We start from the raw sequence: 13,249 nt of genomic DNA, 5'->3' as shown, positions 1-13,249 counted from the left end.
CATTTCGAGTTGTGATGATATGTGTGTGAGTATAGGCCCACTTGATGAGCAGTACTTGTATATTCAGCATGTAATTCTTGCGCGATGTTATTTGAGTTTAATACACTTGAATTTCTTCCCTTTGTCTGTTCATTGCATGGTTATAGTTTAGTTACCAACAGCGGCCAATAGTACTATGTCAGTTGGTAGGTACTTTTAAATAAAAAATATCCAGTCACGATGTCCAAACTCATTGCATATGGGTATAGATTTACGTGTAATAGTATACGTCATAGATGAGGCCATCAAACAATTTAACACTTCAAAGATATCTATGAAGCCATTTAAATCTATTGATAAAAAAAACGAAATCCTTATCAGGATAACAGGCGATTCAAGGTACCTTCAAGTTTGCGTATCATGATAACCTCGTAGAGGCATCATCAAGTAGTAGGTAATGATTTGGAAACAATTAACGATGCGAAACTGATCTTTCCCTTTATTTCCCTTATTTTACGGGTTGTGCTGGAAAGAGAAGTTAAGCTCAACGTTAGGATAGTTGTAACTGATATTAATGAAGTATGCGCTATGTCAGCGAGGAACGGTTCCTCTTATGGTTTTGCAAGCAGTTAAGACAGAACTGTACAGTTCTTAAGATTTTAACAACACATTTGTTACCATCATGTTGGCTACTATAGTATTTCAAAGTATATTCTTTGACCGGTTATTGCTGAGTCTACATTTATCGGAAATTCCAAAGCAACTGCTGAATGAGTATAGTGTGTTGCCTTTTGTGTCACAGACCAAATGAACAAATGGTAATACGAGTCAGTATTTGCATACATATAACTAGACTAACGTTTAACGACTGTAATAGGGAATATATATTTATTGACACAATAACTAGCTGCTCTTGGTGTGTAAGGATGGCAACAGAGTGTGAAAAGCAAAAGGACAAGGCAAGTCAGTATTATTAGATTTGCCTCCGATTGTCAGATTATTGCCCGACATGGCAATCGCTAAAGCTGATTTGAAAATGGTTTCTTTTTGATTCCGACTCTTAAAAGTACTCATAGATATTGAGCAAAGAGTTGTTAAATGAAAGTGGCAGTAAAAGCATATTCTCAAGTTTGTATTATTGGTGACGACTATTCGACATTCTAGCATTACAAAATTTTAAATATTATGTTGACAAACAGTTACGTCAAATTAAGAAATGAAACATATAAATACAGTTGAAACAAGTTTAACTTAAACCTCGTTGTTTTTTTTCTGAATAATAAACCCCCAGACCGACGTCTATGTAAAAAAAAAAATGTGTAATCAATATTTTTCCACGAACTCCTTTAGTCTAGTCGAAACACTTTCCTTCAAATTCATCAGCTTGTATATTTCATATCAAACGAGAAACACTTTGAAAAAGATATCAAAATAATATCTTTGAGGTCTACAATCAACATTGTCAAATCCTACATAGAAATTTTTACATAATATGTGCACCAATGTCATTCATTTTCAGTATACATCTTAGGGTAGGAAATGCAGTCGCTTTCAATTTCCTCTGCGTGTATTATAAGCCTCATTGCAAAGTAAGTGATAATATACGTAAGATTTTACTTATCTCCGGTTAAGGCTTTCCATGAGTAATTGTAAACAACGACCACACAAACGTAGTTTGCTATATAGACTTATGTACAGCGGACAAAATCAGGTAATAACTTTCAATCTACAAGGGACCAAATGTTAAAGAAGAGTTAGAATAATCCGGTTCCATGTTTTGTTTTTAATACGTCTCGTTTTATTAATGCGTGGATGTTCATGGGCAATGTGATTAATGATTCTGAAATGAATACAATTTGTACATGTCTACAGAGTGTTTCTTCTGAAATGTATGATGAAAGTGTGTTATAGTGATGATAAGACTGCATTAAATTCATTTGAATATAAAATGTTTGCTGAGCCTTCTGTCGTAAAATATCGATTTGATTTGATTTTGATTTTCAGAAGTATAGAATGGGAATATGGTGGTGGATTTTATCGCTATGATAATGGTATTGCCCTCACATTTATAACTTACCATACTACTTAAAAAAAAAATACTGCATGATCGTAAATGTTTATACAACCCAACTAGTATCTAGTTGTCTTGGTTTTGCTATGCCGATCAACAAAATCTATACAATCTGTGAACTTGCTATTTTGATGAAAGGTATTTCATATTAAGCATTATTAATAAATCTAAAACGGAATATAAAATAAGCTTAATGAATTGTTCCACCTTTTTTTAGAAGATCAACAATATAAAGGATTACCAATAGTATCTTTTAATTCTCAAAAACAGTTGTTTCAATCGATTCGATGCTTAAGTGATTATAATTGTAAGAGAAATATAAGAAGAGAAATCTATAAATATTGATTTATTAAAAACAAAACCTTCATTTACACCGAACCCGTAAATACGTTTATCTCGTTTATGTCTCTTTATATCAATGACCATTCTTACGTATAAGCGCAAGTTATATCAAAGACAAATGGCTTAATTCTTATCTTTAACCTTTGGAAATAATGCAACATTTTGAATCTTTCGTGTTTGCTTTATAAAGTATTAATCTTTTATACCTCTATAAATAAATGTATAAAGGGATCAGGGTTCGACTTATGTCCAAAAAATTGCATAGCAACAAATTTCGACAATTGCTATACAATTTTTTTGTTGCATAGCAGTTCCCCAATATTGAATAGCAGTTTTGAAATTACCACAAAACGGACCAAATGTTGGCGATCAATGTATTAACTAGAAAATGTTTGTTTATTATTATTATTTATACTAGTGTTGCTACGATAATCGTTTTCAATATCGGTATCGGCCGATATTTGCAATATCGGCAGCATATCGGTATCGGTAAAATTTTGCCTAATTGCCGATAACAGCAAGCCGATATTGAACTTTTCTTTTTAACAGCAGAGCTACTTGTACTTATTTATACTTGCAATGATTTGTTAATCTGCCCAAGACGATCCATTTCTTTAGCGTCAGTTAAACTCATTTTCGATTAATATCCATGGAAACCTGACTCTCCGTAACATCTAAAAACACGTCTACGGCGCGCGAATATAACCAATGACCTTCGTGAACCTTGGCCTACACACAGCATTAGTGCAGCATATATACACTGTACTAACCATTCATTTCCTCAAAACGCTTCGTGAAAACCTTGAACATGATGCATACAGTAACTGCACAGTTCAGCAGTGTTGGAAAACCTTGTTCAATTTCCCGCGAACACACTGCCGATTTCCCGCCGGTGTTCGCCTGCCTAGCACGCGTAACGCGCGAGCATAAAGGCGTGGTGTCCAGGGGCCCGTCTTAGGGCTATGGTGGGGTCATGGGGTAGAACCCCCCGTGGGAACCTGGGGGCGAAAGCCCCCGAAAATTGTTGTCATTTTTTGCGATGTCTGGCGATGAAAAAATTCGCAGTTGAGGATGCAAAATACTGACAACTTTTTTTTATTTAAATTGTCACGAAACTGATGAAAATTTTAAAATGACAAGTTAAAGTAGCTATATTATGTTATAAAATGAAAAGAGATTTAATCTGTCTTTCAATCTTTAAAAAGTGCAACTTACAAAACTCCCGATATTATGAAACAAACAACGTTCAGCAAAGCCCCGTTTCTAGACTGCCTAATAATGAATAGCGTGCACTATGCGTACATTTTTACAACTGCAGTGTTTAACCCTATACCCAACTACTGTACCAGGGTACATGTGCTGCGAATTTGCCCAGGTACCTTCCCAACAACTGTGAGCTCATCCCCTGTGTAACACCTGTTTGTTAACATTTTTGGCACGTTGCCAGGGAACCTTTTAGTTACGTGAGATCCGTAACCGCCGAGGTGGTTAGGCTATTTACTTTACACTTAACTATGGTAGGATATTATGTTTTCAGTTTTTTTTTTTCGCTATACGGTCAAGTGAATAAGTTGTACATTGAGTATAAACTCAATAAATTATAACTTCTACATTGTGATCGACAGTTCGTAAGTTAAGGTTTGAGTGTTTGCTCCCAAATCTGACTAGGAATTTGTATCGCACAAATCGGCACATTGTGCGATGCTGATTTGGAAACGTCTCGCAAGTTTGTCGTTTTGGATCGCATTTTGCGATGCGATACCGGAAAAATGGAACACTGAAAGGGATGATTTGCCTGCATGCCACTTTAAAAAAAAAAAAAAATTCTGTGATAAATAAAGCTTTCTAGATAAAAAGTGCTGTCTTTAAACCATACTGATTACATAGGTCTTCAGTATTGGCCCCGATTTGTAGCACCCCCCCCCCCCCCAGAAAACACTTTACAGTAAATTTTCAAAAGCAGAAGCTATGATCCTTGAAATTATTACCAGGAATTTAAATAGACAATATAATGTCTTAGTTTGGATAGTTACTGTTCAGTGTGCTTTATGTTACCATTTTAACATTTCTTTACCCCCTTAAGCATTCGTGGCAATTTTGACAATTAAAACTACATTCGTGGCAACTCTTGGTTCTTGTAAATTGAGCTAATTGAAAACCGGAGAAATACGAATGTCACTTTAAAAATTGAACATGATTCTCTTGTCCAAATGTGACATCTCACGCAATCAGCAAGTACCCACATTATCTTCCTTGCAACCTCCCTTCTGTATAATTTCTGGCTTTCTGCATCATATTCCAATGGCTTTATCAGTTAAAACTGGTAATGGTGAGTACCCGTTAAACAGTAAAAACTAATGTGTGTTATCATTTCTTAACATGAATCACATGTAGTATGACCAGTTGCTACTGAGAAGGACTAACAAACGGTAAACACACAATCCTATGCATAACGATTCTGGACTAACAAAACTACACTAAAGGTTTCGCCAATAATTTCGTCCACATTTGAACAGAAAGTGGATGACATTTTACTTCAAAACGCTTCACATCTGCCATTTGAACCATCGTTACAAGATATACTTACTAGTCAAACACAGTTGTTTAGACTCCTAACCAGTCATTAGTTGCAACAACCTTTGGGTAATAAGTTCGCCTGGTAGTAATTTTTCCGCAGTAGCATCTGGTGACAGGTGTACCATGTGTCACGGTGGTATAACACACTTCAGTTTATACTGATTAACGGTTGTCTCTTATTCACTGTACAAACTGATCGAGCCATGTTAGTATTTTCTATCAAAAACTATTCAAAGGGGCCGAGAAAGTATCGTTCGACTGGTAGGCTATTGTTACTTCATTCTGAAAGAGAAGGAGACAAAAGGGTGAAAGTGAACTTTTGTTTTTTTCTTGTGGATGGTAAATAAAGCTTTCTAGATAAAAAGTACTTTCTTCAAACCATACTGATTACAAAGGTCTTCAGTACTGGCCCCGAATTTTAGCACCCCCCCCCCCAGAAAAAAATACTGTAAATTTTTAAAGTAGAAGCTATGATCGTTGAAATTATTACCAGGAATTAAAATAAACAATATAATGTCTTAGCGTGGATAGTGACTGTTCAGTTTGCTTTTTGTTACTATTTTAATATTGGTGACCATTATTTTACCCCCTTTAGAATTCGTGACATTTTTGACAAATAAATACTACATTCGGGGCAACTCTTGGTTGTTGTAAATTGAGCCTAATTGAAAACCGGAGATATACGAATGTACTCGCTTGTATGTCACATAAGAAGTCCAAGAAGTTGAACCATCGTTGGTATACTTACTAGTCAACACACAGGGACAGTTGTTTAGAGTTAGTAGTGACGTCACCAGACGTTTGTGTAACTGTGAATGCCGAAGGCGAATCAATCACAGGAATTACCGTGGATACGACCACTATGAAGGTAAATAAAATTGCAGAAACCCAAAGTACAATTAGCACGGACGATGAAGGTCAATAGAACATTGGAAATCCATTTTTCATCGTTATGGTAATTGGTGGCAGTGTAGCTGGTCTTCGAATGGTTATTATGATTGCTTTAATTGGGTTCATTTTGTTCGGAAGAAAAACAAGCCTGAAAATACAGCGAGAGTTAAAAAAGGGATGAAGGATACCGTCCCTGATGATCATCACGAAGTTTACAACAATATGCCATATTACAACAATGCTTACCAAGATACTAGCCCCCGATGTATAGTAACTGATGAAATGGTGAATTGTGACGGTATTAGTGATGATAGACACACATAAGATTCTCCGTCCATGAAAATGATGGACGCAGTAGTTTAATCTGTATCTGGGCGGATCTGCTGAGACGAATATATTAAACCAACGCCATGTGCAAGACGGAACCGAAAATGTGTTCTCGATGACAAAGAAAATATTATTATATGCTTATATTTATATATATTTCTGTCTTCACTATTTTGCAGTTTCTAGGGAATGAACTGTTCGACATGCCTCGCGGTGTTTGTAAATTTTACTTCTGCTTCATTGCCATGTCGTCATTTCGGCACTTCTGTACTATTTATTGTTGTAGAAGAACACAAACGAAACGAAACGAATGAACACGGGGAATTTCGTAGCGTGTATTTGAAGCGATTATCACTAACACTTTCAATTACACTGTAGATTTGTCCGACTTTCTGTTTTTAAGAGATATAGCCTGAGTTCCTGAGTCACTGACCATACGTGGCATAATTTGAGAAGGCTATGAAATAAACATGCGTGTTTAGTAATTAGAGCCACACGTTTTAGTCACTCATTCCTAACGCATTTGTTTTTAATGATTCAGAAGAAGTAGATTAAAAAGCTTAGATTCTTTACAATACACCACATATACAGTAAATGCACTTTAATAAGTAAGCCACTAAATCCAGAGTGTACTTTCACTGATAATTGTTTTCAGTTGTACGTTACGTCTCTGCATGATGGCAACGTCTAATTTTGAAAAGTAGTGTCCACTTCCCTTTACCACTTAGTACATATAATCCAGGCTCGTAGCCAAGGGGTGGGGCGAAGGGGGCAGCAGCCCCCCCCCCTTGAGCATATTTAAAAAAAAACTTGTTTAATGTTTTTATGATATCGCTAGTATTTTCAACAGAGAAAATGCTACGATGCAACTTACAAGGCCTCGAAAGTGCCATTTCCAGCGATCTGGGAGGCATTTTCAGCCAAAATTGTCTTGTACCCTTGGCGCCAATTGTGGTGGCGCTACGCTTAGATAGTTTGCAATGCCGAATCTACAGTTTCGCCCCTCCCTTGGCAAATTCCTGGCTACGCGCCTGAATTATAATCTCACAGAAAACCAACTCTAATTTACGTAATACATTTGCACATATTTTTGATGAAAATACTACAGAAAAGCAATGACGAGTAAGACTGATCTACTCCTATGTATTCTGTAACATCATTTATTTGTATCTTATTTTGGAATAAGTCTCACATGACTGTAAGCAATTATTTTGAAATTTATGCAGTTCGCTTTATGCAAGGAATTTTGTAGTTCTTATTCTGGTTACAGTGTGTTGATAGGATACCTTAGTTCAACTTGATCATTCAGATATATAACTTCTTTGTTAATATGCAGCCAGCGAATAAAAAGGCGTATTCGGCGCGACAATGGAGTGAATATAAAGTCTTCGCATTCGTGTTCACTGCAAAGCTCGGTACAACACAAATTTTGCGAAGATCCGTAAGATGAAGGTGAGTGTCGGATATGGGGAGGGCCTGTGATGGGGGGGGGTGGGACGGGGAATGCATAAAGAGCTAAATTTGGCACAAATGTCAATTCTGAGCGGATTGTTATGCACATTTATGTCAACATAACATAGCAGGCCTATATTAACCCTTTTTTGTAGTTTTATGGCGATGCGATTGCAGATCGCCCGGGGAATTTTGCATGTTTACAATAAAACTAGATGCTGTTTCCTCCTTAATTACGGTAAATGTAGAATAGTGGTAAGAATCCAGAGATCTGAAGTACTATAAGAAGAAATAAGAGCGGGTAGGCTAATAATAATTTCATGGAATTATTCTAGCAGGTGAGTTACGGTACGTTTTATGCCATGATTTGTAGTTTCGATCTTCTTGTTCTGTACCTTCATAAGCTTTGACATAGATAAAACCAATATATTACTTTCACATAAAAAAATACATCATTATACAGTGCATAAGCCCACCCCCTCTCCCCTACCCCACCCCTATATGGATTTCATCGGTGCATGCCGAAGAACAAATATTTGAACAATGATATCTTTGATCGCCAAACTGCAAAGCTGAGGTTCGTATAAAAGTGTACGTTTTACACTTCACTTGACATCATTACCATATTACGAACTAATACAAAAAAAGAAGGACTTTCTTTTGTCTGAAGAGTGACGTGTTACACCAATCTTTATGCCTACTGAGCAGAGTGGCAATCACTGCAGCACTTGCTAAACATAAAAGCAAACGGCGTTCGACTCGTTTAGTCCTATACACATTGTACAAGTGCATTCGCCAAACACTAGGTGACGGTTGTATTTGTCAGGACGACTGCCCAGGGGATTAGACAAAGTAGAGAAGACACAAAGTGAAGAAGTTTTGGAAACTATATTTCCTCTTGATAGGGGTAGTGGAAAGGAGAAAGATGTATCAATTTGAAAGTTTGAGAAGAACAATTTTCTTGGAAGTGATAGTGATATACGTTTTAATTTCATCGTTGGGAAGAGCACAAGTAATGTTAGAATTAATGGACGGCGAGTATAATGAAGTGGTTTTCGTTGGTGAGACGGATATTACGTTACGGTGTTCTTATAACGGCAGTTTAACTGTTGAAACAGTGACGATTATGGATCAAAATGGAAATAACGTAATTGAAGAAATAAACACGATTTTTGCCGAGTACAGAATCAATACTGTGGCGATTAGCGATGGTGGTATGTACAAATGCAACGTAAGATATACGTGTATGGATGGAAGAGAGGTAACGGAGGTAGCAACGTTCGATCTAAATGTTAAAGATGGTACTAGTCCTCATTGTTTTCGTAATGGTACCGTGGGGGAGCCCTACAAACCTGGTGATTGGATATTGTTGTCGTGTTACTGTAGAGAGATGGATATGTGTTTATGGTCATCCAACATAATAGACAGTGAACAAGCAGTTCTGTTGACACCACTCGATGAAATGGTGATCCATAAAGGAAAGGCGATTAGAAGATTTATAGTACATTACACATCATCTACTGATTTTAATACTAGATATGATTGTTTCAGTGGATTGGCATCGACAAATCGATGTGAGATCGGACCAGAGAGTGAATCATCTAATGATATCATTATTAACTCAATGGAAACAGTGACGTCAACGGACATTTGCTCACCTCTAACTACAGAACCAATGTTAAAGGAAGGAACCTTCATGGACTCAATTACTTCGAAGGTAACTGATATCAGAGACACAAACAATACGGATAATGGAAATCTTGTTTTGATCGTAACCGTCATTGGAGTCATTGTAATTTGTGTAGTAGTGGTCTTTGTCGTTGTTTTAATTGTTTACCGTTTTTGCAGGGAAACAAGTGAGCCGAACCGTAAAGTGACAAACGATGATAAGAAGACGAAGCACACCACTTCGAATGATAAACACGAAGCTGACTACAATACGCCATATTACAACCATACCTACCAACGCACAATTACTGATGTTTTCAGAGATAATAACGTAACGTATGACGACATTAATGATAAAAGTCACGCATACGATTCTCCATCGATGCAAATGAGGGATGTTGTGGAAACATCTCTACCTGATGACAACTACACAAAAGTAGATAGTCCTCAGCAATCGCAACGGCATACTGGTAAGATCGGAATCTTGAGTGAACGCCTTGAAGAAAGCAAAATGGTTCGTAGTGTTGAAAGCAAACCGATTCCTTCGGGGAACCGAGAACCCATTCTTGATACCAATGACGACGAAGATATGCCTTACTATACAGTTAATGAGTCTGAATGGGATAGTAGCGTCCCTGGTAATATATCAGTATCTACCACAGAGTACGCTATGGTAAATAAAGATAACTAGCTACATGTTGCCTATCTGATGGATCATCAATATTATTTTGAGATCGGATGTTGTGTTTTCTCGAGGCTGCTTGATGAATAGTCATAACATTATCAGCGTGTAATTCGTAAACAAGGTTTTGTAAAGATGAACTCTCTAACAGCTTAATTTTTTGTTTGTTAGCAAGTCTTTTTCGGTTAATTAAACATACTACATATCACGCAGAGAAGCATAGTTGCATTATGCGGTTCACGTGGTTCATCATTGATTCAGGGAGTTGGCACAACGCTCTGCACGAATCAGTGCCCTCAATAACAAGGACCAATAATTGATATATAATTGCCAGTCATGTTTTGGAATGAAATTTCGAAGCCCACATGCCCTGGTCTGTCATATTTCACTAGCCACCGGTTGTTATAGTTATAAAAAAAATTGCTACTGTATACGCTCAAATCAGGAACTCATATTTTGATTCAGGGTCGCTTTAACAGTGAACAGTGTTCCGATTTTTATCATGCAAAAAACCACACTAAACCTTCATTTCTCGTATTTCGCAGTTTTTGTAAAACTTTGCTGAGGGTCAAATCAACGGTCTTTACATATATTTCATTTTAACGTCTTTATTTATTGTATAATAACACTATTTCACCACTGTTTTAACATTAGTGACGAATGATATTATGGTATCATTAACCATCGAATGAATGGAGTATAGTATGGCACACCCAGAGAGAGAGAGAGGGGGGGGGGTATCCAGAATGACGGCTCTACGACAGATTTTATGTAATTATACTCCAAGGTAGTAAATTCTCCTTCTTTGGTTCTAAGAAGTGACAATGGTTTAGCTATAGAAACATCTCCCATTTTGACGGGGCGGTGGGCATGGGGCACATGCCTTAAATGTTGTGGAAAACGTAATAAGAAATAATAATAACTAAGTTAATAAATAAAATATATAAACAAAATAATAACTATTAATAAACAAGATAATTACCAATATTGCTGTTAATGACATACCTTTTATACTTTAAAACTAAAAAATGTCCTTTTTATTATTTAGAAAGACTGTTTTTTGGGGGAAATCTATAAAAACATTCCTGGAAAACGGCTTTTTGTTTGACAAATTTAAACAAATATTTGCGCTTTTTGACAAACACACATATTGCAGCTGCACTCCGATTGATTTAATGCTACTTGATTCCATGCTGTGAAGATGCGCCTAGATTGTGATTGGTTACTGAACTAAACCATATTAAAGAGGCCATGACACGAAAAATCCAACTAATCAAGAGTAACTTCATCTGAAGCTATGAGAAAATCTATGTACAAAACTATCCTCATCACCTTGAAAACCTCAAGGACTAATTAGAAATTAACGGTTTAATATTCGCATCCGAAAATGGATATCTGAAAATGCGATTTCAAAACAAGACAATGATGACGTCATGTTAGGAACACAAGTTTCAAGTCCAGGCACGTACCGGATGCGCGACGATCTTATCGTCACAAATGCATGCACATTTACACTGAGAGAACAACCACTGTATTACGCTATATCGCTAGAAATTTCAAGTTTGTTTTACAACATGTTGTAAAATATCTGAGAGTAATGCCGGTCCGTTGTGTTGTCGGGGCTGCAGAAATGTCATAACCCATGCAATTAGCCTTCATCGATGTCCGAAGGACGAAAAAAACACGGCGATTATGACCAAGTTAGTGCACAATACCAGCGCCGATGCACTGGGCCTAGCCAGTGTACAGCTCCGTATTTAGCGAACACTTTACGGAAGCATACTATACGATCCCTCCTTTTTTATGATATAAAACAAATGGGCTTTAACGCGTCGACATAAACTTCTGTCAAGTATTCCACATTAAAAACTCCGAAGACCAGATTGGAGAACAGGAAACCTCCAATGGGCAAGTGGCGATCCTTGTACATGTATATGAATACATAGCCAACACACTGCACATATGGGTTGTAAGTCACCGTAACACAACGCACAATACGGTTTAGGGTGTTCCGCGAATTCCAAAAACACATGCACAAAATGCACTGGATTTTGTTTTTAAATGCTTCGTTAATAAATCCTAACCACGTTGTATGTTCCTTGCAATAGTTCCGAACGGGTTTGTTCTTCGATATGCTGTGGAGCTTCAATTTCGGCTCGTTTAACAGGCTCGAACTGATAACAACACCTCAGGTCCACCCTCAACGTTCGGTTCAATATTGGCATGATCATTGCCTTCACTCTCTGCTTCGAATATGAGAAAGGGCATTCTAATTATAGCCCAATTTCACTGCCTGGTGAAGAACCACTATCACTTTGAACTTCGGTTGCCGCATTTGGTTCTAAATCTGACATTCCACGGGAAATTTCGATCTGATTTCACGCCGACTTGTTATCGATTGTTTTGTGTATTTATGTACACTTGTCGTACTGTAAGTATGATATGTGTTCGGAGGAATCAGCGAGAGCCGAATCGTGTTCATAACATGACGTCACATGACGTCATGAGATAAGGAAAATTTTCAGCCGAACGAACTTTTCAAGCCCGAAGAGGGTAAATTTTCGAAGGGAAAAATCAAATTTTTAACTGGCAGAATGGTTGATATATGTTCTAGAGAGCATGCTTAGATGGATCCCAAACAGACAGGAAGTTGAAATTTTCGTGTGATGGCCACTTTAAGGACAACAGAATTTCATAAAGATAACGATGTACTCTTGTAGTAATGAGCGCGTGATTAGAGCACGTATATACTATAAATATTCAATCCCAATGAAGGGAAACTGTATTACCAAAACGTTTCGTTGGTGTTAAAAGTGACAGCTTTATTGGAAAAGTTAAAAGAATCAACTTTCACGATTTTTTTTAAGAGAAGTAAAGTATAAGCGAATAAAAAGGCGAAAATATTATTTTAAAACTAACGTACAACCAACTTAAGTTCACAGAATATGACACACTTCAATGAGTCTTATTGTTAATAATTGTAGAAGAGCCATGATTACCATTATGTTGTAGGGAATCGGTTTTCGAAACAAGATCTTTCCCACGGATATCGATGGTGTCATTGTTAAAAAGAGGGGGAGTTAAAAGGTGTTATTTTTCTATAGTTCACACCGTTTTACACACTCAGCTTCTCGTCATTTTGAAATTAGTGTTGGGTTGGTATATTTTGTATATAAGGTCGTACTAGACAAAGCCATTTAATGAAATTCCCTTCGTGATGCAATGTGTGTGTATTCAACTGTCAGGCGCTACCAAACGTT

The sequence above is a fragment of the Apostichopus japonicus genome, chromosome 10 (assembly GCF_037975245.1).
Source record: "Apostichopus japonicus isolate 1M-3 chromosome 10, ASM3797524v1, whole genome shotgun sequence".
Taxonomy (NCBI): Eukaryota; Metazoa; Echinodermata; class Holothuroidea; order Aspidochirotida; family Stichopodidae; genus Apostichopus; species Apostichopus japonicus.
The sequence above is the reverse complement of the archived record's forward strand: the minus strand, read 5'-3'. Positions refer to the sequence as shown.